At 38.0% G+C, this 24,115-nt stretch overlaps 1 pseudogene; it reads left to right on the forward strand.

Moving 5' to 3' along the window:
- Nucleotides 1-11,685: 11,685 nt before the first annotated feature.
- LOC125279002 lies at nucleotides 11,686-22,626 on the forward strand (annotated as a pseudogene).
- The last annotated feature ends 1,489 nt before the right edge of the window (nucleotides 22,627-24,115 follow it).

Consider the following 24,115-nt stretch of genomic DNA (forward strand, 5'->3'; position numbering starts at 1 on the left):
GAAAATTGAAAAAATTGAAAAATGTGCATTATTTACTGGGTTGACCTGTGCCTGCTTATTTTAGAGGCAGTCCCTAGAGTTTGGTGTTACAGGGCTGTTTGCATGACTAAAACATGATGCTGTGATGTGCACGCAGAAGCCCGGTCACAGGATCTGGACCTGCTAGTCTTCAGTGCTGTTTATAGCTCATACAAACCGCTACTTTCATGTTGAAAGCAGCTCACACAGTCTTCAGCGACTCTTCTATACTGGATGACACATTTGGCAGAAGCTGTAATTGTGCTACAATAACTCTGCTTGAAATCACGGGTCCCGAGACAAAGCTAGAATCAATGAGTTGGAAATGCCATAGTTGATCTCAGTGGATTCCCCTCATCCCACAACACTGTTCCCAGACCTGTCCACAGGAAGGGGCTTCATTGACAAGCAGGTACACTCAAGGGGGTCTGATTCTGTTTTTCCCCATGTTCATCTTTCTTTAGTGTGTAGTGTTGCTGTTTGAGCATGACAAAGCTCTGCTGTAATGAGACGAGACTCAGGCAGAGATCCATTTGCAAGCTTTATTACAGAAGTAAGCGTGGTCGTACAGGCAGGGTCTAAGCAGGAGCAAACAGGAACAGCAAGGGCTAGGCAGAATCGTGGTCAGGATACAGGCAGTAGATCATGGGCAGGCAGATATCGTTCACAGTCCAGATAACAATAAACAGTCCAAAGGCAGAAGGCAGAGAATCATAAACAGGAAACAGGCAGGATCAATAACAGACAGGCAGACAGGATACAAACGCTCAAGCGGGGGGGGAAGCTTAGCTTAATTTTCCAAGTGAAAATGTCTTGATAATTTGAAACTGAAATGAACACAAGAGCATCTCAAAACGTTGAGTGATGATGGGAGGAAAACATTTCTAAAGCAATTGTTAATGTAAATCTCTTCTGGTTAAGATCTGAACTTTCATTTATTCAGGTTTGACATCAATGACCATTGCTTTATGTGGGATGAATAATGAGATTTGGAAGCTGCAGCAGAAGGAACATTTCAGGATAATTACTTAAATGTGTTTGTATTTTGGAGAAAATAACATTTCTGCATGGTTATTGAAAAATTAAAATTTTAATTCACTGAAATAAGGTCAGAAAAAACATTAAAGGGCACCTATTATGCCCCTTTTTACAAGATGTAAAATAAGTTTCTGATTCTCCATCCGGCCCTCCTCCGGGGGAAGGAGCGATGCGCTCGCCATCTCCTGAAGAGCAGCATTTATAGTATAGCGTTATTATGAATGTCGAGAGCACATTATTGTGATGCGAGAGCATATCAATGTAATGCGCGAGCGCAAATCTGTCCGCTCGCGCGCGGATTTCCTTTGCTCTCGCGCAAAACTGGACGCGCGCTCTCAAATATACAATGCTCTCTTATGAACTGCCTCTCCTCTCGCTCAGATATTGCGCACCTGTGCGCTCACGAATCTATCCGTGCTCTAGCAGAAATTAATTTGCTTTTGAATTAAACGCTGTCAAAAGTTATCAACCAATCAGAAGGGACGACTGATCCATGAAAAATGCTACGTGGAATCTTATTGGCTGAGAGTGCGCCTGGAATTCTTTCTACAAAAATTGATATTTCATTTCTTTACAATTTAATAATGTTCAGTAATATTAATCAAAATGCAGGTCATATCTTAGAAATGGCTTGGAATGGGGCGCTTGGATGTTTTCTATATTAATAAGCTCGTTTGTCTAACTCCATCACATTACAGGTCAAACCCCACTGAACGATTTATCCAAAACCATCATATTAGCCAATATCATGGACCAAAACATTAAATTAAACATTAATTAAAAACAAAAGATTAAACAACTCATTTAATGTTATAAATCAGTCTATTTAGAAATGTGTAAAATGTTATAAAGCCTATTAAAAAATGTATTAATTTAAATGAATTCATTACAATATCGTTTGAAATGAATGAAGACATGTTTTGTCGAGTGTTTTTAAACGAATTTCTTGAATTAATGATTCTGATACATCAAATACATTTTAACAGTCACTGGTCACCACCTACTGGCAGAACAGTGTAATAACATTAGTTTCAAAGGTCATTTATTGCTGAAATCAGTGTATATTCGGACTATAAATTGTTATTGCAATACTTGCATTATTTTTTAATGTTTGCAACCCAGAAGTAGCAATAGTGTGTTGTTGAAAACACTTTGTGAAGCTGTTTAAAACATATAGCTTACACTGCTTTCAGCGACAATGCAAAAGCAAGTTTAAATATTCCGTTATGATCATAATTTCAAAGGTTTAATAGACAACTGAATCGTTGTCATTTAGGAATAAGATCGCGTTCTTTTGCTTAATCGTGCATACATAGGAGCTTAAGTATTTTTGTATGTCATGTTTTATACCAGACCTCAAAAGAAATTGACTATGGTGGTATATGTGATCTCCACATTTTAAGTATTAAGGGAATGATGATTTGACCCTGATCTTGTTCGGTCTTAAATCAGAAGATATTTTTGGTAATACTTTACAATAAGGTTTCATTAACATTATTTAACTGCATTAGTTTACATCAACTAATAATGAACTGCACTTCTACAGCATTTATTAATATTTGTTCATGTTAATTTCAACATTTACATTATTAAAATCAAAAGTTGTATTTGTTAACATTAGTAAATGCACTGTGAAGTAAACAACCAACCAACAAACAGCTGTATTTTTAATGTTAAAAAAGATTAGTAATTACAGTAATGTATTGCACATTGCTAGTTCATGTTAGATAATACATTTACTAATGTTAACAAATAAAAACCTTATTGTAAAATGTTACCTATTTTTATATAAATTTCAACACAAAACGTATGACCACGATAACTTTAAGAAACATTTTTTGTTTGTTTGTTTAGATAAATCTGGGTTTGACCTGTAATGTGATGCAGTTAGACTAGGTTACATTTGATAAATATTATTAAATTGTAAAGAAAAAAAATATTAATCTTTGTCGAAAGAATTCCAGGCACAGTTCACTCTCGGCCAATAAGATTCCACGTAGCATTTTTCATGGATCAGTCGTCTCTTCTGATTGGTTGATAACTTTTGACAGCGTTTAATCCAGAAGCAAATTAATTTATGCTAGGGGGGGGGCAGCTCCCTCCATCTCTGGGTCGCCCATCTCAGGAACGCTGCTTCGACTGATGGACCGGGATGCAGCCAGCTCCACATATTTATTGTCTCCCTTAGGAGAAATTTGTTTTAGATTAGAGAACTGCTGCAACATAACATACAACATTAACAACCATTCTATTCCTATAATCCTGCATCATAAAAACAATTCATACTATTAAAATAATTAATTTTTTAAAGGGATAGTTCACCCAAAAATGAAAATGTGATGTTTATCTGCTTACCCCCAGCGCATCCAAGATGTAGGTGACTTTGTTTCTTCAGTAAAACACAAATTATGATTTTTAACTTCAACCGTTGCTGTCTGTCAGTTATATAATGCATTTGTCTGGCTATCACCAGGACCAAGCTCAATTTAAAATTGAACATTGGTCTGAGGAGTCTGTATGTAATGTCTACTGCACAAGGGGCGTGATCAACGAGCATTATTCACGCAATTGGATAGTCCTTCAACCAATCAGATCAACGATCCGGGTGACGTACTTTGCAGAACGACGCGAAAACTCCAGACAGGTTTAGTTTGTATTGGTTTGTAGCATTGATCAGCAGTTTGCAGAAGCAGTAATGGCATCGAGCGATTTTTGCAGGTTGTGCAAAAAAAAAAAAAACATGAAAGTGAGTGGTATTTACACCCACTCGAGCGATTTGTTTGCTAAACTAAAGAAGTCATTCAGCATCGTCGAGAGGTTAAAAGGAATTGGATTGACGGTCGTGCTTGCCGTCGCTTCTCTATCATCATCGTGTTATACCCGCCAATAGCGAGCAGTGGATAAGCCAGTCTGTGATTGGTTCTGTTTTATGATGCGTCTCTAAGCACCTTTACCTTATTTTTATTATTCTCAGGTTAGGTAAGAAAGTCAAATCTGACCTAAATTATAAGCATTTTAAAATACTTACAATCAGACAGAAGACTTCTCCGTGGTCTGTTCAGGCTCAACGACTTAAATTAATGCCACATGAGGCCGAGTTTAGTTATAAAGTTATAGGTTCATTTATTTATTACATTGGGATTACTAGCATTACATATATTCTACTAACATTCTATACAAGTAATTAAATAAAGTATAAGTATTGAGAAGTTCTTCAGTCAAGGCAATATCAGCGATGGAGGCATCATCAGCTGGTTCTGGTGTCGGAGGTACAGCCTCAGGTGTGAAGCAGCCCCCCCTGTTCTCTTCATGGTCCAGCCTTTTATAGACTATCTGACCACTTGATGTCATCTTCTTGGGAATTCCCCTCATCTGAGTCTATATATAGAGGCCTCGTCTCTTTGTTCTGGACTCTTCTCCTCTGGTGCGTCCTGCTCTTCTGATCAAGACATCCTTCAACGGTAAGACTGCCTTTCTTTCTAATACATGTTATTTCCTTTCTAATCTACTAACATGTTACTAACAAATGCATTTCCAGTTGTTTTGTATTCTTTCATAAGTGATTAATACATGCTTTAATAAAGACGTTACAATACCAGTTGTCTGTCATTCTTCAGTGGTTAAAATATATGCTATTGGGCTCTTTTTCTTTCTACATTCTTTTGATGTGATCACATCCTTTCTATTGACCTGATCAAATACCTCTGTTCTTATACACAAATATCAATCTCGTACAAAGACATCATTCTCGTACAAAAACAAATATCTTTCTCGTACAAAAATAAATATCATTCTCGTACAAAAATATCATTCTCGTACAAAAACAAATATCATTCTCACACAAAAATGTCACTTGTCTGTCATTCTTTAATACAAACATCTGTTGTTGGGGTTTCTTTTTCTTTTTCCACACATTACTTTCCAATCTATCAACTCTTCCAATTGTTTCACTGTTTACCCATAAACAAGTTATCTATATATCTCTCATAACAGCCGTACTTCATGAACAGCTAACTTCTTTTCACTTGTTTACACACAAACATGTCATTGAACATGTTTCTTCCTCCAAGGTATCTCTTTATGATAGCTGTACCTCATAAACAGCTTACTTCTGTTTATCTTCAAGTCAAAGTTGTGTTGTCATCATTATTCTTTATAAGCTGAAGATGTACAAGTAGCACAGAAAAGTTGCATTTCCTATTGAAGCAGGGTGTGGCTCATATCAACAGTTCCCGCAAAAGTGTAACAGAAGCAGTTAGAAATGAATGTACAGGTTTCCAGACTGAGTTGCCGGGTGAAATCAAATCGCTGGCAGATCAGGCTGGGTTTACCCAGTCTAATAATGCATGTCAATGGTAACAAAATCTATGAGAGTCAAAAAACACGCACAGACAAATCCAAATTAAACCCTGCGGCTCGTGACGACACATTGATGTCCTAAGTGTAACATCTGCATCTGCCATCCTTTCCTCCAACCACCAGAGGGAGCCATCTCCCGAGTATTGAACACGGCCGGTTCTTCTCGCCTCTCTTCCTGTCTACACTTGTTATAAGCCATATTGTTTGTGCATTATGTTGCAAAGTATTGCCAGTTTACACCTGTCTCTACCAAGCGTTTCATCTACTCCTGACTGTTTGCACGTTTACGTCTCTTTGCCTGTTCCTGACCACGTTTTTTGGATTACCCATTTGGTTGAGTTTACTGTTTGGACTGCCGCTGTTGTTACCGACCTTTTGCCTGTTGTTTGACCACGATTTCTGCTCGATATCTCTCTCTGTGTGTGCTGTTGTGATCAATAAACCTCCGCACATGGATTCGAACACTCAATCGAGTCAGTCTCCGTTACAGAATACTTTGCCGGAACAGAATCCAGCGGAGCTGACGCAACTACAGGCCGCGTTCGCTTACCAGAATGAAATGATCAAGGATTTCCAAGGCCAACTCACTTCACTACGAGCTGCTAACAAACATCTCACACGCTATATTCAATCCCTCCCTCCGGCCAGGCCTGATCCGGTAAGATTTTCATTACCTGATAAGTTTGATGGTACCGCTGAGAAATGCAGAGGATTTTTGCGTCAATGTACAATTTATTTCAATAACCAGCCTGAGGATTTTCTCAGAGATTCGACTAAATGCTCTTTCATGATGTCATTGTTAACGGGAAGAGCTCTCGAGTGGGCATCAGCTGTCTGGGATCAGGATGACTGTGTAAGAACCTCGTATGATTATTTCACTAAGCAAATACGTGAAGTTTTCGAATATCCCGCGGGAGGGAGAGATGTCTCGTCACAGCTGTTACAGTTACTCCAGGGAAACCGCACAGCAGCTGATTATGCCGTAGAATTTCGTACCCTAGCGGCACAAAGTGGCTGGAATGAGGCAGCATTGAAACCAGTGTTTAAGCAGGGCCTCAGTCAGACGTTGCAGGCCGAACTTGCATGCAAGGACTTTGGCTCAGATCTTCACCAACTGATTTCAATGGCAATAAAACTTGATAACCTCCTACGTAATAACCCACCCAGCTTATTTGCAGCCACAGCATCTGCCCCAGCCACCAGCTTTCAGGAACCAGTCGAGCCCATGCAGATCGGATACACTAGAGTATCTATGGAAGAATGTGAACGACGCAGAACCAACCGTCTGTGTTTCTACTGTGGTCAACCAGGTCATCAGTGTCGTTCATGTCCTAACAAGCCCACCACGACCAAAGTGAGTACTGCCTTATCGACTATGCTGATTAGATGTTTTACTCTTCTCCTAACACTCTCATATGATAATTCTGCTCAATGTGTTCCAGCGTTGATTGATTCCGGCTCAGCACTGAATTTGATCCATCATGAACTGGTCCATAAACTCAAAATACCTGTTATCCCTTGTATACCACCTATCAACATTACAGCCATTAATAGCCAACCTATTGGTGGAGGCATTACTCATCAAACTGCTCCTGTTACAGTCAAGATAGGCCTGTTCCACTCGGAGACAATCTCTTTGTATGTAACATCGACACCCCAGCATCCTGTAGTCTTGGGAAATCCATGGCTAACTATTCATGATCCACTAATTTCCTGGAATTCCAAGGAACTCACTAAATGGTCACCACATTGCTACAACCATTGCCTCCAGCTCCAGTTACAACTCCCGTGTTTAACTACCAGCGTTGAAAGCCCGGCAACTAACGAACCAGTTTCTATTCCCCCAGAGTATGCCGACTACAGTGAGGCCTTCAGCAAGTACAAAGCCACCCAGTTACCTCCACATCGCCCCTGGGACTGCGCGATTGAACTGTTACCAAACACTGCACCTCCTAAGAGCAAGGTATATCCATTAACCATTCCTGAAACGCACGCCATGGAGAAAAACATTGAAGAGGCTCTAGAATCCGGTTTCATTCGTCCGTCCACATCTCCAGCAGCATCAGGTTTTTTCTTTGTTGAAAAGAAGGATGGTGGACCATCAAGAACAGGTACCCATTGCCATTAGTTCCCTCTGCATTAGAACTGTTGCGTGAAGCCACCATTTTCACTAAATTAGACCTGCGCAGTGCTTATAATCTAATCAGAATCCGAGAAGGTGACGAATGGAAAACGGCTTTTATCACCACCAGGGGGCACTATGAATACTCCGTTATGCCGTATGGCCTGGTCAATGCTCCGTCCGTGTTCCAGTCATTCATTAATGAGATTTTCCGTGATATTCTGAATCACTATGTTATTGCTTATATTGATGACATCCTGATCTACTCAAGAACATGTGAGTTACACATCCAGCATGTAAGAAATGTTCTGTCTCGATTACTGGCTAACAACTTGTATGTCAAGGCTGAGAAATGTGAATTTCATGTCTCTAGTACTACCTTCCTTGGCTACAGGATCAGTCATAAAGGAGTAGAGATGGACACTGGGAAAGTTGAGGCAGTCAAAGAATGGCCACGCCCTACCACGGTAAAGGAATTGCAAAGGTTTTTGGGATTTGCTAATTTTTATAGGAGGTTTATCCGTAACTACAGTTCTATTGCAGCTCCTTTAACATCTTTGCTTAAGGGTAAACCAAGGAAACTGTCTTGGACTCAGTCTGCACAAACAGCATTTGAGGCTCTGAAAACCAGCTTTACTACTGCCCAATTCTGAAACATCCAGATCCTGAATTACCATTCATTGTGGAAGTAGATGCTTCTGACTTTGGCATTGGAGCTGTTCTATCCCAGAGACATGGAAACCCTGGTAAAATATTTCCCTGTGCTTTTTTCTCCAGAAAACTAACAACAGCAGAAAGAAACTATGATGTGGGTAACAAGAAACTGTTGTCTATCAAAGCAGCACTGGCAGAATGGAGGCACTGGTTGGAGGGAGCTCGCCATCCTTTTCAGGTTATTACTGACCACAAAAATTTGGAGTACATCAAGTCTGCAAAACGTTTCAATCCAAGACAAGCCCGCTGGTCATTGTTCTTCACTAGATTTCAATTCACAGTCACTTATCGCCCAGGAAGCAAGAATGGCAAAGCTGATGCCCTTTCACGAAGATTTGACTCTAATGAAACTTCTTGTTGTCAGGGGCCAATTCTACCTCCTTCTGTTATTGTGGCACCCATTCGTTGGGATATAATGGAGGAACTGCAACGAGAACAGCAAACAGAACCAACTCCCCCTGAATGTCCCCCTGGCCGTCATTTTGTCCCAAGATCTCTTCGCCAGCGAATCACACAATGGGTGCACACATCTCTGAGCTCCGGGCATCCTGGCATTCAACGGACAGTAGAACTGGTGCGTAACTCCTTTTGGTGGCCTAGTCTAATTAATGATGTTTCTATGTATGTCAAGTCTTGCAGTGTGTGTGCTCAGTCCAAGACACCCCGTGAACTCCCAGCTGGTCTCCTTGAACCTCTGCCAATTCCTCGGCGCCCCTGGTCTCATCTGGCTGTGGACTTCGTTACTGATCTACCCAGTTCCAATGGCTACACCACAATCCTGGTAATTATTGATCGCTTCTCTAAAGCATGTCGTCTTATCCCACTAAAAGGCGTACCCACAGCAATGGAAACTGCACAAGCATTATTTCACCATGTTTTTCGTGTCTATGGAATACCTGAGGATATAGTCTCGGACAGGGGTTCACAATTCACGTCTTGTGTTTGGCAAGCTTTTTGCAAGCAATTGGACATTAATGTAAGCTTAACATCTGGCTATCATCCCCAGGCTAATGGACAGGTTGAGAGGCTGAACCAAGAATTGGGCCGTTATCTCAGGTCCTACTGTTGCCGAGAACAACAACGTTGGAGTGACTTTTTACCTTGGGCGGAATATGCACAGAATTCACTTACTCATTCTTCTACAGGACTCACCCCCTTCAAGTGTGTTCTAGGTTATCAGCCTCCCATGTTCCCTTGGTTTGGACAACCTTCTGAAGTGCCTGCGGTGGATGATTGGGTCCGAAGAAGTGAACGGGTGTGGGACAGTGCCCATGTGAGGCTGCAGAGGGCAATCAGAGCCCAGAGGATCAAGGCAGACCGCAGGAGGCATCCCCACCCAAACTACCAGCGGGGTCAGAGGGTCTGGCTTTCGACTCGAGATCTACGGTTGCGGCTGCCCAGCAGGAAGCTCAGCCCACGGTATGTAGGCCCATTTCGTATCTTAAGACAGATAAATCCAGTAACCTACAGGCTGGAGCTTCCTGCTCATTATCGTATTTCTCCTTCCTTTCATGTATCTCTGTTGAAACCGGTCCACCCTGCTTCCGGCCCCACTACTGAGGAGAGGGAACCCCCTCCACCACTGGACATTGATGGAGCTCCGGCATGTCTTTCTTTCTTCAGTCAAAAAGAAATTAAGGTTTTTGAGGAAAACATTCCAAACATTCCATTTTTTCTTAAAAAATACAAATGTATGCTTATATAATGCCTATGGTAGATATCGCGCATTCTAAATAGAAGAGCCAATGGCTGATTGGTAAAGTCATTGCATCATCTCAGCAGCCGTTAAAAGCTCCGGTTGCTATGGAAACAGTGTTCTTTCAAAATAATGATGTGAGAGTGATAAACCCTTCCCACAAAGTAATACAGTCAACAACTTTTTTTTTTTTTTTTTTTTGGTAAATGTGCTGTTCACACAAAATAAATTTTACCAGTATTTTTGAATTTACCAGGAATTTACCAGTGTGTAAAAGAGGCTGTATTCTTTATTTGAATATTTGTATTCAGTATTTGAATAGACCTGGATATCATCATCCTACACTGATATGTAAATATCTCCAGTTATAATTTGCATAAAAACAATGCAATGTAAAGACTAGCTGAAATCCCAGCTGAGTTATTAATGAAATTGTATAAACATTCATTGGATGGAAATTTACCAGTAGCCTTTTTTACTTTAATAAACATCTCTCTTAAATGAAGATTTTGTTATCTGATTTGCTGGAATGAACGCGGCACCAGTTTATTTTTATTTTTTTCTGTAAGTAGAATAGGGAAGGCATATACAGTGTAAGCTTTTTGAAGAATATGGAAGTGTGGTTTTGGTGGAAGCATGTGCAATGTGATCGTTTGTGTTTATAAAGCATATACAGTTTATATTTTTTTCTAAAAATGACCAATCGTTTCTCTAGATAAGACTCTTATTCCTCGTCTGGTATCGTTTAAAGCTCTTTGAAGCTGCACTGAAACTGTAATTTTGACCTTCAACCGTCTGGAGTCCAGTGAAGTCCACTATAAGGAGAAAAATCCTGGAATGTTTTCCTCAAAAACCTTCATTTCTTTTCCACTGAAGAAAGAAAGACATGAACATCTTGGATGACATGGGGGTGAGTAAATTATCAGGAAAATTTTATTTAAAAGTGGAGTAATCCTTTAAGAGTCAGGGGTGACTCTTGAACTACTTTTGAACAAGAAGTTGATGTGCAAGGTTTTTTTTAATTTTGTTTAAAGAACATATTTTTTTCATTTAGTTCTGCCCTTTGGAAGCTACAAAAGATACTTACATGTTTCCCAGAAGACAAAAAAAAGTACAATTTATTCTGTTCATCCAATTCAAAAAGTTTACATCCCCGGCTCTTAATGCATTGCGTTTCCTTCTGGAGCATCAGTGAATGTTTGAACCTTTTTTAATAGTTGAGTTTGAGTCCCTCAGTTGTCCTCAGTGTGAAAAGATGAATCTCAAAATCCTACAGTCACTGCTGGAAAGGGTTCAAATATGCAGAAGATGCTGGAAAACTGAAGAATTTGCAGGACCTTGAGGATTTTCCTGAAGAGCGTTGGTCAGTTTAACTGCTCAGGACAAACAAGGGACTCATGAAGAACCATCAAAAAAAAAAAAAAAAAAAAAAAAAGTTGTGGATCATCAGGTAACCACACAATATTAAGAATCAAGGGTATGTAAACTTTTGAATGGGGTCATTTTTATAAATTCAGCAAAAGATTTTATCTTGTGGACTTTATGTAAACAACTGTTTATTAAGTTTATTAACAGTTTAATAAAAGTTTAATAACATGCAATTTTCATGAGCCTTCTTATTCTGTTAAAATGATTAACATATTTCTAGATTCTGTTTGTAGTTCTTATTTCCTAGTGATTTTCATGATCCTTGTTCCTTGTTCCTTGTTCCTAGTGTTCCGGTAAATGTTATTTGAAGATATCTCCTTTGTCATGCATTGAATACTACAACATCTACAGTGACATGTGGCAAATGTACTTTTAGGTACAGAAACGATACCCCTGTTTTTCTTTGTGTGAGATGGCACATTCAGACAGGAATAAAATCACTGAGAAGCTCTGGTAATAATTACCCCAACTCTCCATGTAAAACTAGTCCCGTCTGAATGTTCCACAACAGTTGACCGGCTCTGTTGACTGTGGGATCTTCATGTTAATGGTAAGAAAAAGATGGGAAAGTTAAAAGTATTTTAATATGAACTTTTCTTTCATTAGAATGAAAAACAAACATGAGGGCTTGTTTATACTTTTAATAGTTAACCCTGGGTGATTATAAACCCAAGCAGAATCCTGGGTTACCTTGATTCACCTTTCACGTTGATCATTATTTACCTGGGGTTAACAATTAATTAGCAGTGCTTCACACTGTACATACATTATTAAACCCTGGGTCAAGTTTTTCCTCCAGCGAAACTGCAGTAGTATAAACATGAGCAAAGAACACAGTTGGCTTCAGACTTCAACTGAAGACATTACCAGACGACTTCATTTCTTAACATACCGAATACACACAAGGGCCCAGGTGAGACACCACTTTAAAATGATACAAATAGGTAATGTTATGACAGTGTGAATAAAGACACCAACAGATTATGAGGGGTTTAGATCTCAACAGTATTACAAGGAGACTCATAATGCATTAGGAAAAAAAAAAATATCTTAAATAATCAGATGCATATGTCATTTCACCGCATGTAATGGTTAGAAATTATTTAATGGATTGCATTTAGTGAAGGAAGAATTTATGCCTTTATTTGGGATTTTTTTTTTAACACCAAATTAGATTACATTTTAAGGAATTTTAGAAATGTGAGAACTAATGAAATCAGTAAGAAGTAAAAAGAATTTGAGAATGATAAAGTAGTCATTATTAAACATCAAATGTATAAATATCTCCATTGTTCATTGTTGTTTACTGCAGTCATGGCATCACAGCCCATTGAAGTTGCAGCTCTAGGAAGACCTCTGTTTCCTGGTATGCTTTATGACTGCCGCAAGGATACCTTCATTCCAGGTGGTGTATGGTACCTACTAAAATGATTTATCCTCCCTTTTTCACCCAAATGTGAATCAACACAACAGTTTGTGTGTGGTCATTTTAATTAAGATATGAAATGAAGCACCCAAATATCAAGCATTCTGCATTCAGGCAGGCCTCATAGTCAAGCTCCACTATCAGCTGATTCGCAAATTCCAACCCCACCCATATCAGCTGATCCAATTTCTACGGACTCAATTGGCAACTCCCAAATAAGGCGCATTTCTTAAACACAGCATCAGTTTAACTTAATCAGTGTCATTCTGTTGTCATTGATGCATGCTCTGTCTTCAATAGGGGGATTTTGTGCTGCTCTCCCAGTTAAAAAATGGGAGGTTGTCCCCAGAAGCTGCTGCTGTTCACAGTCTTAGCTTTCATGGAGCTCATGAAAAGGACGGGGAATTTAGAACAGAGCCATACCGCCAAATGTAACTAAAAAATTGACTAAAAAGTTTGTCTATGGTAATTTTTTGACTTAAGTGGTCCTGACTAAAATTAAATTATTAGTCTTATAGATACAAAATCGGCATGTTTAATTCAACAGTCCATTGCACCCTCATACGTAACTGTTAAAGCCATTTCTCATTTCAGGTGTTACTCTGTGGGATAAGAAGTCACTGAGTGAAGATTTGGATAGTCATCGTCAGCTCATGACAGATTTGAAGTTCAGTAGCTCCGACTCTCTCTCTAGTAAGTCCAGTCTCCTGGATGTGAGTGCTTCACTGAAGGCCAGCTTTCTGGGAGGGCTGGTGGAGGTGGGAGGATCTGCCAAGTTTCTGCATGATACCAAATCCTCAAACCAACAGTCCAGAGTTACAATGTATTACAGAGAAACCTCCAGATTCGACCAGCTCACTATGACCCAGCTGGGCCAGATCACCTACCCTGAGGTCTTTGACCAGAAAACTGCAACTCATGTGGTCACGGCTGTACTGTACGGAGCTCAAGCCTTCATGGTGTTTGACCGGACCTTTTCAGAAGAGGAAAACAAGCAGGAGATTGAGGGACAACTGAATATCTTGGTCAAGAAGATCCCTGGATTTTCTATTGAGGGAGAAGGAGCTTTAAAAATGTCAGATGGTCATAAGAAGATGGTTGAGAGCATCGCCTGCACATTTTATGGTGACGTCCACCTTGAGAAGAGCCCCACCACTTACATGGAGGCTGTAGAGGCGTACAAGAAACTCCCTGCTCTCCTGAAGGAGAATCCACAGAATGCAGTTTCCAATAAAAGTCTGGCTCTATCCTCTTTCTCTACTGGATACAAAAGCTGCTCAACTGAAGAGAGACAATTAGCACAAGTCTGGTTTCCAAAACTGAAGATGTAATCGAGGAGCTGGGTGAAGTAGAGAGGACATGCAACGACCTCTTCAGAAATACACTGGTAAATGTTTTCAGAGACATCAAAGAGAGGCTCTGTTCATTTCAGGGCTCTTTTAGCATTTACAAAACAGTGATCCTGAAAGCACTGGCTAGGGTCTTGCCTGCTATACGAGGAGGAGAAAAGGAGGAAAATTCATTGTAAGACATCCTGAAGATCCACTACAGCTCCCCTTTTAAACCTGATATGCTTAAGCCAGTGGTTGGATCATGCAAAGTCTGAACTTAACTTCTTGAGTTCTCACACCAAGGTGCTGGAGGGAATCCTAACTGAAGACTCAGACCGTCTCAACACCATCCTCCTTGATCCTAATACTGATGTTGTAGTGTGCTTGACCTTCACATCTCTGAAGTATGAAGACCAGTATCTTTCAACCCTGAAGGAGTTTGTGCAATCTGCTAAGTTGAAAGAGTTAGATGTGGCGATGAAAACCAGTTCTAGTATGTTAACATCTGACAAAAAGTGGATCAACTATCCTGATGTCATCACAAAGATAAGAGAGAACTTAACTCTTTTCAAAAGTTTTTCAGATGCTAATAAAGATGAAAAGAAGTACAGATTTATTATTTCTGCCATATCCGATCCATTTAGTTCAGGCTCCTCCATCTATCTGTATGAAAAAGGGAAGCTGACAAACACACAGTTCCAGCCCGTGTCGAAGCCTCCCCCACCAATAGTGAAGAATGTCCTGGAGCGCAGTGTGTCCCTGAAACTGCAGAAGTCCCCAACTGGAGAAACTGTGCGGTACAGAGTGGAGTACCAGCAGGTAAAAGCAGGTTCTGGTGCTGAGGAACAGTGGCTTGTCAAAAACACAACTGATGAAGACTTTACCCTGACTGGACTGGAGTTTGGAAAGCAGTACTTGATCCGCTACAGGATAGTGGATAAAGTGGGAGTGAGTGAAGCCAGTGACAGTATCGGCTCCATACTGGCTTCAGGTAAGTTTCATATGCACTTTTTTCTGCATGAATCTTTATCTTTTTAAAAATATATATAATTTACTTCATTCACAGTTAATTCACACAGTCAGTTATTGACAACCATATTTCCTAACAGGTGTGGCTATTAATAAATGTGTAACATGTTGTAAAGTGTTTCCCAATTGACTGTATATGAACATATTTTTTCCTTTGTTCATGTTGTTACAAATAGTCCTTAAAGACAGAGTATATTATGTATTTAATGTCAAATGTAGGCTACTGTACTTAATCATATGAATTCACAATAAGCAATACAAAGACTTGATCAATTGAAACATACATTTCTCTGTATGAAAACCAATAGGACATTTAAAAATATAGCTAACATAAAAATAAAATAAAACAATGAATACATTGCGCATAATTAAAACGAAACATACACAAACAACAGATAATCAACTTAAAACACAAAAACTGTTGACCCTTAAGCCCACTGTATCATGGCATTTCTGCAGAAAGACCTCAGTCATTGCTGAAAAAGAAATGATTGATTAATATAAATAATTTCTTTACTTTAATAAATGCAAATCTCATCATTTATATCCTTTAATAATAATCATTATTAATTATTCATAATAAATGCAAAGCAAAATTCATTGTGAATCTATAAGTCTATATCAGAGGTTGCGTTAGACTTCCACATTGTCTGTCATTTTGACGGACAGGAACATAAAAATTCTGTCATAATCTATTGTTACCCATCATTTTAATTTTCATATATTAATGATAATAAGCTATTTAATAGGCTCTGTTTTTGTTCACATTTTCATGTTTATTCACACATTTAAACAGAGACTGTGGGTCACTTTTCAGGTTTCATCATGAAATTTGTGCAATACATCACAATAAGCTTTGTGCTTTGTTACTTTTGATATGAAACAAAGTGTCAGCTTTTCAAATTCTGTCCATTTTTGTCACAAAATTCAAACAATAAATACCCCCTTTTTTGCGAGATCACTGTAGTGCCACAGTTCAAGCGACCAGAGCGAAAGTGAACGTGTTCATCCCCTCCTCTTTACCATGTTACAGACATAGGCGGAAGGTGAACCAACTCTAGGGTAAGGCTAGATGCGATTCCTCCATGAAAACACATAGGCGACACGTAACTATTTCATGACATAGACTCTATCAGCAACCTATACACATAACATAAATGCAAAAAAATGTGATCTTCACATTCTGAATGAATTAGGCCTATGGAAGCCCGTTTCCACCACTAAATAAAAAATTAAAAACAGTAATTGCGATAAAAAGTCAGAATTGTGACTATATCACGCAATTGTGAGTTTATATTTCACAATTCTGACTATATAACTCGCAATTGTGAGAAAAAAAGTCCGAATTCTGAGATAAAGTCGCAATTACTGTTTTTATTTTTTTATTAAGAGACGGAAACGAGCTTCCATACTATAAAGCCAAGAAAGCGTGCATAAAAGCGCTCCCTTTATAACCACTAAACTGTCACTCATCTTAATTCATTGCAATCTCACAAAGTTCTGCTAATCGATTAAGCTGTCTGAACAATGAATATCTTATTTGGCCTACATAATAACTAAACTTTTTTGTTAAAAGTTAAATTATAACGAGAGGATTTGAGTGTGCAGATCTCAGCACTGGACTCAAACTCATGCATTCAAGAAATCATCAAGAAAGTTTGTGATTGGCTACATTGCTCAAAAATACGTTGTAAATAGAAAACCTGTTTATATTAGTTTCGACGCTCTTAAGAGCACAATCACCAAATCTGTTTAGAGACTGAGAGCATTAGCAAGAGTGCAGAATTCAGTTAGAATTCCGAGTTCAGCTCGCGCACTGAACAAAACTCCGGCGTTTCAGTGATGACTGATCTGAACGCCTTGGCCATTGCAATTGTAAGCTCAACAGAATCGTGTGTGATTGGTTATAGGGTGCAACGCTGTAAAATGCATAAAAAGTATAACGCAACATGAGCAGATCTATATTAAATGCCGCAACCAACACTTTTCATTTAATTTCCATTTTCATTTTATTACTAGATTTAGTTTAAATGTGCAGATGCATTTTTGGCCAAGCCCCCTTTATTTTTTTTACCCATTGCCAGGGGCCTTCCCCAGCCTTACACACGCTTTGCCTATGGTTAGAGAACGAAATAAACATGACTGAACATCAGAAAATATGTTGAAAGATACAGTACAACAAAATCTGTATCATGCCTCTCATGTAATCGCTCAACCAGTGTTTCAATCACGGAAAGACATCGAAAAAACAGTTTGTAAACAATCCCTGCATCCCAATGTGCATACTATCCACCCTATCCACCTTAATATTGAATATTACTAATGTCACATAGCCTACTATTTAGGATGGATAGTATAGAGGGTATGCACGTGACGTCACCGTTGACTGTTATGACTGCGGTTACGCCCACTGAGTGGCAAAAGACTGAGCGGCAACGTCGATTTTCAGTGTGAATGCCGCGAAAAACACACAAAACACATCCAAAACGGGAAAGAGCTTTGTAATTGACTGCACAAATAGCTTTGACACAAAATCTGAGGTATATATTTAAAGACTGCCGAAAGCTACAGAAAAAAGAAGCAGATGGATCGCTGCAATTCACAGAAACAGCTGGACTCCAGCAGAGAAACATGGATTTGCAGTTTAATTTCATGTCAAATTGTTGGATTTTGACGTAAAATCATACCGTATACAGGTGCTGGTCATATAATTAGAATATCGTGAAAAAGTTGTTTTTTTATTGTAAATTATTTTTAAAAATGAAACTTTCATATATTCTAGATTCCCTACATGTAAAGTAAAACATTTCAAAAGTTTTTTTTTTTTTTTTTAATTTGTTGATTAGAGCGTACAGCTCATGAAAGTCCAAAATCCAATATCTCAAAATATTAGAATATTTACATTTGAGTTTCATTAAATGACCATCCCTACAGTATAAATTCCGGGTATCTCTTGTTCTTTGAAACCACACTAATTGGGAAGACTGCTGACATGGCAATGGTCCAGGAGACAATCACTGACACCCTCCACAAAGAGAGTAAGTCACAGATTGTCATTACTGAATGTGGTGGCTGTTTACAGAGTGATGTATCAAAGCATATTAAATGCAAAATTGACTAGAAGGAAGAAATTGGGTAGGCAAAGGTGCACAAGCAACAGGAATGAACGCAAGCTTGAGAATACTGTCAAGTAAAGCCGATTCAAACACTTGGGAGAGTTTCACAATGAGTCGAATGAAGCCGGAGTCAGCGCATCAAGAGTCACCACACTCAGACATCTTCAGGAAAAGGACTATCAAGCCACTTCTGAAACAGAAACAAAGTCAGAAGCATCTTACCTGGGCTAAGGAGAAAAAGAACTGGACAGTGAACAGTGGTCGAAAAGTCCTCTTTTCAGATAAAAGTAAATTTTGCATTTCATGTTGAAATCATGGTCCCAGAGTCTGAAGGAAGACTGGAGAGGCACAGAATCCAAGCTGCTTGAAGTCTAGTGGGAAGTTTCTGAAGTTAGTAATGATTTGGGTGGCCGTGACGTCTGCTGGTGTTGGTCCATTGTGTTTTATCAAGTGCAAAGTCAATGCAGCCATCTTCCAGGAGATTTTGGAGCACTTTATGCTTCCATCTGCTGACAAGCTTTATGGAGATGCTGATTTCCTTTTCCAGCAGGACTTTAGCACCTGCCCACAGTGCAAAAACCACTTCCAAGTGGTTTGCTGACCATGATATTACTGTGTTTTATTGGCCAGCCAACATGCCTGACCCCTGAATCTATGGGATATTTTCAAGAGAAAGATGAGAAACAGTCGATCCAACAATATACAGATGATCTGAAGGCTCAATAGTGCCTCAGCAGTGCCACAGGCTGATCACTTCCATGCCACACTTCACTGATGCTGTAATTTGTGCTAGGAGCAAGTCATTTGCTGTAATACGTGCTGCCGACCAAGTATTGACTGTACAAATGAACATACTTTAAAGAACTTGAACTTTTCTGTTTTGAAAATCCATTTTTTGATTGATCTTAGGAAATATTCTAATATTTTGAGATATTGGATTTTGCACTTTCATGAGATTGTACGCTCTAATCATCAAAATTAAAAAAAAAAAAACTTTTGAAATGTTTTACTTTACATGTAGGGAATCTAGAATATATGAAAGTTTCATTTTTAAAAATAATTTACAATAAAAAAATGAACTCACGATATTCTAATTATATGACCAGCACCTGTATATTGTATTGTTATATATTGTATTGACAACTTATTAAATTAAATATTTTCCATCTTATATTCTGCATAATTGGGTGTTTTTAAATAAACTAAAACTATACTATAAAACAATATATTTTAGGGCTGGACAATATGACGATATATATAACATTGATATAAGTGATTACGCTGATTTAAACCTACTGTACCTATGTAGTTATATAAAATATTCACAGGCAGATTTGCTTCATGTATTTCCCCGGCGTCAAAATCAGACACATGTCAGGAAACACGACTCCTGAATTAGGTTTATTTGACAAGTTGTAAGGAACACTTTCGAGCCTAACATTTAGTGTAATCGTTTGTTTTACTCTCGTTTTCATAGTTTCCTCTATTAAATCCAGTCATGCAGCAGGTTCTTTTGCCACTCGGTCCAGCTGAGGGAGCAGTGTTCCGGCGGGAAAGTGACGTCGATGCACAGCCTCTATACACATTAAGATGCAGGCATAGTCATATGTATCTCAAAAAAGCCATTCGTTGACCATTAACTTGATAGTCACCATCGGTGCACTCGCCACCAAGTGGACAGGGGTGAGAATTACAGTTACAAGTTACAATAGACACTCAGTGTAATCTGTCAAAATGCTGAATGGCTTTCAGATTTTTCCGTCACTGCTAAAAAAAATCTGTCAATGATGGAAAATTTTAAGTTAACGTGAACCTCTGATCTATATAGACCTGTTCCCCCTGTGCTCTTCAGTACTGAAAGAGCATTTCCCTAAAAAGAGCAAGTGGCAGTGAGCGTCTTTTTAGCATCCTCCATCCATGCATTTCTGGATGCGGTCGTTTCCTGTCCTCATTTGATGGCCACATGCCTTTGCATTAGCATGATGAGACAGTGTTCATGAGTGGTTCATGTTCTCATCATGTGGTGCTACACAGACCAATCGCCGGATCGCATGAACATCCAGATCTCGATTCAGGAACCGAAACCAACCTAGACAGAAAAGTCAGGATCCAAAAACACAAACCGAATATGTGAGCACAGCTGTCAGGATCCTGTAAACAAAACCAGAAACAGGAAAAAGGACAACTTAAGTACACTTAAGCGTCATGTTTTAATAATCTTTTGTCATGATTTAAATAATAGGGCCTACACTTATGTTGACATCAAACATACTAAAGCACATGTAAAGTATTTGATTATAATTAATCTGTAGTGTGTTATTTGATATTACATGTAAAGCTAGTTTATTTTTAATGTTTTTTGAATATCGTATTTAATAATATATACTGTATTCACTCTGAATGCCTCTGAATAAAGATGAAAACAAACATTTTTTTCTTTTGAAAATATGTACAGACATACTGAAGGAACTTGAAGCCACAGATAACCAACTCTTGAAAACTCTGGAAACCAGACTTGCTAAAAGTGAAGCTCAGATTGAGAAACTCCAAAAGGAAAACCAAGGTTAGACTAGTGTTTTTAAGACCGATGTGCTGTAATATCATATTCACTGAAAAACAATTGGTGTAGGATTTACTGTGCAATTGTTTGTTTGATTGTAAACTGTTTCAAAGAAATGGCATGGATCACACTGAACTAAATGTGAAATTCTGAATTAGAAAGACTGAAATAGTATTTTCCTGTAAATGTACTGCAATAATCTTTGTTTAATATATACTTTTTTAAATGTAAATGTGTTTCAAAAAGAGTTATGTATAAATTGTTTTCATTGATACTGGGCCAATTTTCAACATTTTAAGAAGGTATATGTTCTCTTCAGACAAACCAAAGGTGGCATTTTCAGCTGCATTGGGATCAAATGGTCTCTTTGGACCAGTAAACGCAGATACAACACTGATTTACAAGACAATCTACAGTAATGTTGGTGATGCCTATAACAAGTTCACAGGTATTGATAATCCAAACTGCTGAAAACAATATCTACACACTTGTATAATTCATGTCTACAGCTGTTAATGGAGATCTGTCTCACTCTTTAACAGGGATTTTCACTGCACCGGTACGAGGAGTTTACTATTTCAGTTTCTTCTACCATTGTGGAGTTGAAAATCCAACATGGTTGGCCTTGTATAGAAATGGAAAGCAACAAGTAATAACAGGACATCACAAGACTGGAGGTCGTACAGAGAATGGAGGCAATGGCTTAACACTGCTGTTGGAGAAAGGGGATCAAGTCTATATGGTACTCAAAAATTATACATGGATCTGGGATGAAGATAATGTCACAGTGTTCAGTGGTTTTCTTTTCAATACCATGTAAATTAAATACACCCCTGGGAACAAACAGAATAGTTATGCAACATGTTATGGGTTTACAGGTTAAGGTGAAATATCAGGCTACTTAATCCAGTCTTTGTTTGATGAAATTGAAACATTGAAACATCAAAATAACCAGCTTTGAATTATTTTAAAATGGACATTTACTCTTTTTGATCAAAACAACAATATCTTTAAAGAAAGTGTTTGTTAGCATTTGTTTCCATGGTTACTTGTTTGATTAATGCACTGCATCTGCTTCATTCTTTGGTTTGGTTAGTATTGTTGAGTATTGGGACGAATATTTCTCATAATAACAATCGATCATTTAATCAGTTATATTTTAATCATAAGAAATCATTTATTGTTTTATGTTTATCATTCTTTTATGACAAAAGTACATTGTTTCTTTCTTGATCTGTCCTTGTTGACCTGTGTTTTTTTCATTCTGCTGTACACATATGCATTCTGAGTAAGTTTCCTCTGGCATGTGCAAATATGTGTTACATGATAAGTACAAGATATTTTCATCTGCAGAAGTAAACTGTGCATGGCCGAGGCAATGACCAAGTACCTTCTTCTTTTTCTGTATGTTCAGTCTCGATCTGATACTCTCTCGATCATGACTCAATTTTACTCTTTGGCATTCTGATTCAACAAGATCTTGACAAACTTTATTTTTAGGCAAGAATATTTTACTCAGATTTTGTTAAGATCTTACTAAGATTTTTATTAACATTTTACTTAGATAATACTTGGATTTTAAAGTTGGTTTCTAACTGTTTGTATTACCCTTTTATCATAATTTCTCTTTATTAAATTTGCATTTTTATCATTCCAAATCAATATGTCTATGATTTATTATTTGATCATATTTTATTAACCAATAAAATCGATTTAATCATCCGACCTGGATCTCCTCATTGCATCAAGTATTTTCTATTAGTCTTTGTTCCATCTTCAAAGAAATTGGGTTGTTCTGTTCATACTTTTTAAGAGATCTGATTGTATGGAGTAGTTTTTCTATTTTTGAGTTTAATAAATAGAGACTGCTGCAATTAGATCCTGATTTTTTTTTTTTTTTGTGTGTGAAAAATCTGTGCTGCAATCAGCCTGTGATGAACGTCCACTGAAGGAGAGTTGAATGTGAACCCAAGTGCAGTTTTAATGAATCCAAAAATGAACAGATACAAAATTACACTTGACTTGAAAACAGAAACCGAAACAGAAACAGAAATATAACACTCAGCAACAGCAGTTGGCAGTTGTTATATACTTGCACTAGCATATTGTATATGACAATTTAGTTCAAACTTTGACCTGTGGAGGGCAGTAATACACTTAGCAGCGTCTACACTGCCGGAATTCTAATAGAGAAGAAGAAGAAGAGCGCTAGTTCAAGATGAACGTCTTACGTCTATGGTTATAACGTTAAAACGTCTGGTATCATTTAAAGCTCTTTGAAGCTGCACTGAAACTGACATTTGGACCTTCAACCATTTGGAGGCTGTTGAAGTCCATTATATGGAGAAAAATCCTGGAATGTTTTCATCAAAAACCTTAATTTCTTTTTGACTGAAGAAAGAAAGACATGAACATCTTGGATGACATGGGCATGAGTAAATTATCAGAAAAATTTGTATTTGAAAGTGAACTAATTCTTTAATAATACATTTTATGTTACATTATAAATCATAAACATTATCATATGCAACATGCTTTAGTGGTCTTATACATACTTATACACACAAGCCATTGAAAACTGTTAACTAATGGTTTAGCTGCTGATGTTTCTAGATGGTTTAGCTGATCGCCCGCACTGACCTGACAAGAGTCCAAACCTTAGTCTGGTTTAAACTAGTTTAGCACCACAATCATTTTGAAATATCATGTTCATCATGATGATGATTATAAACTTTATTAATCCCCTATGGGAAATTTACATGTCACAGCAGCACAACAATAAATAAACAGATAGAAAACATAAACAACATTCATCACAACACTTTTCCTCCCGTATCAGTTTCGCAAAGTATTAAGATTATATACAACCAAGTAGTCCTAGAATATACTCAATCATCTTGTATAACGCTGGTTGTACAATCTAAAAGCGGTTTGTAAAAAAGACTTCCTAAAACGCTCCTTGTAACAGCGGGGATTAATTAATCTTGAACTATAAGTACTCAAAAGAGCTCGCACTCTCTCATGAAGTGGATACAGTAATTAATACGATAATTAATACAGTTGAGATACAGTAATCACTACATTATCTTTAATTCATTGAAACTGATTAAGAAAAAGGGAGGTAGAAAGTGTTACAAAATGTTGTGTGACCAAATGAAATCACTCTAATGTACAGATCTATATAATGATTTAACAGGATTTATCAATGCAAAAGACCAAACAGAAATGTCAGCGGCGAACACAGAAAAAGATTCAGTGTATAAAAACAATTAAATCAT

The sequence above is a fragment of the Megalobrama amblycephala genome, linkage group LG11, assembly GCF_018812025.1.
Source record: "Megalobrama amblycephala isolate DHTTF-2021 linkage group LG11, ASM1881202v1, whole genome shotgun sequence".
In the NCBI taxonomy this organism is placed as follows: domain Eukaryota; kingdom Metazoa; phylum Chordata; class Actinopteri; order Cypriniformes; family Xenocyprididae; genus Megalobrama; species Megalobrama amblycephala.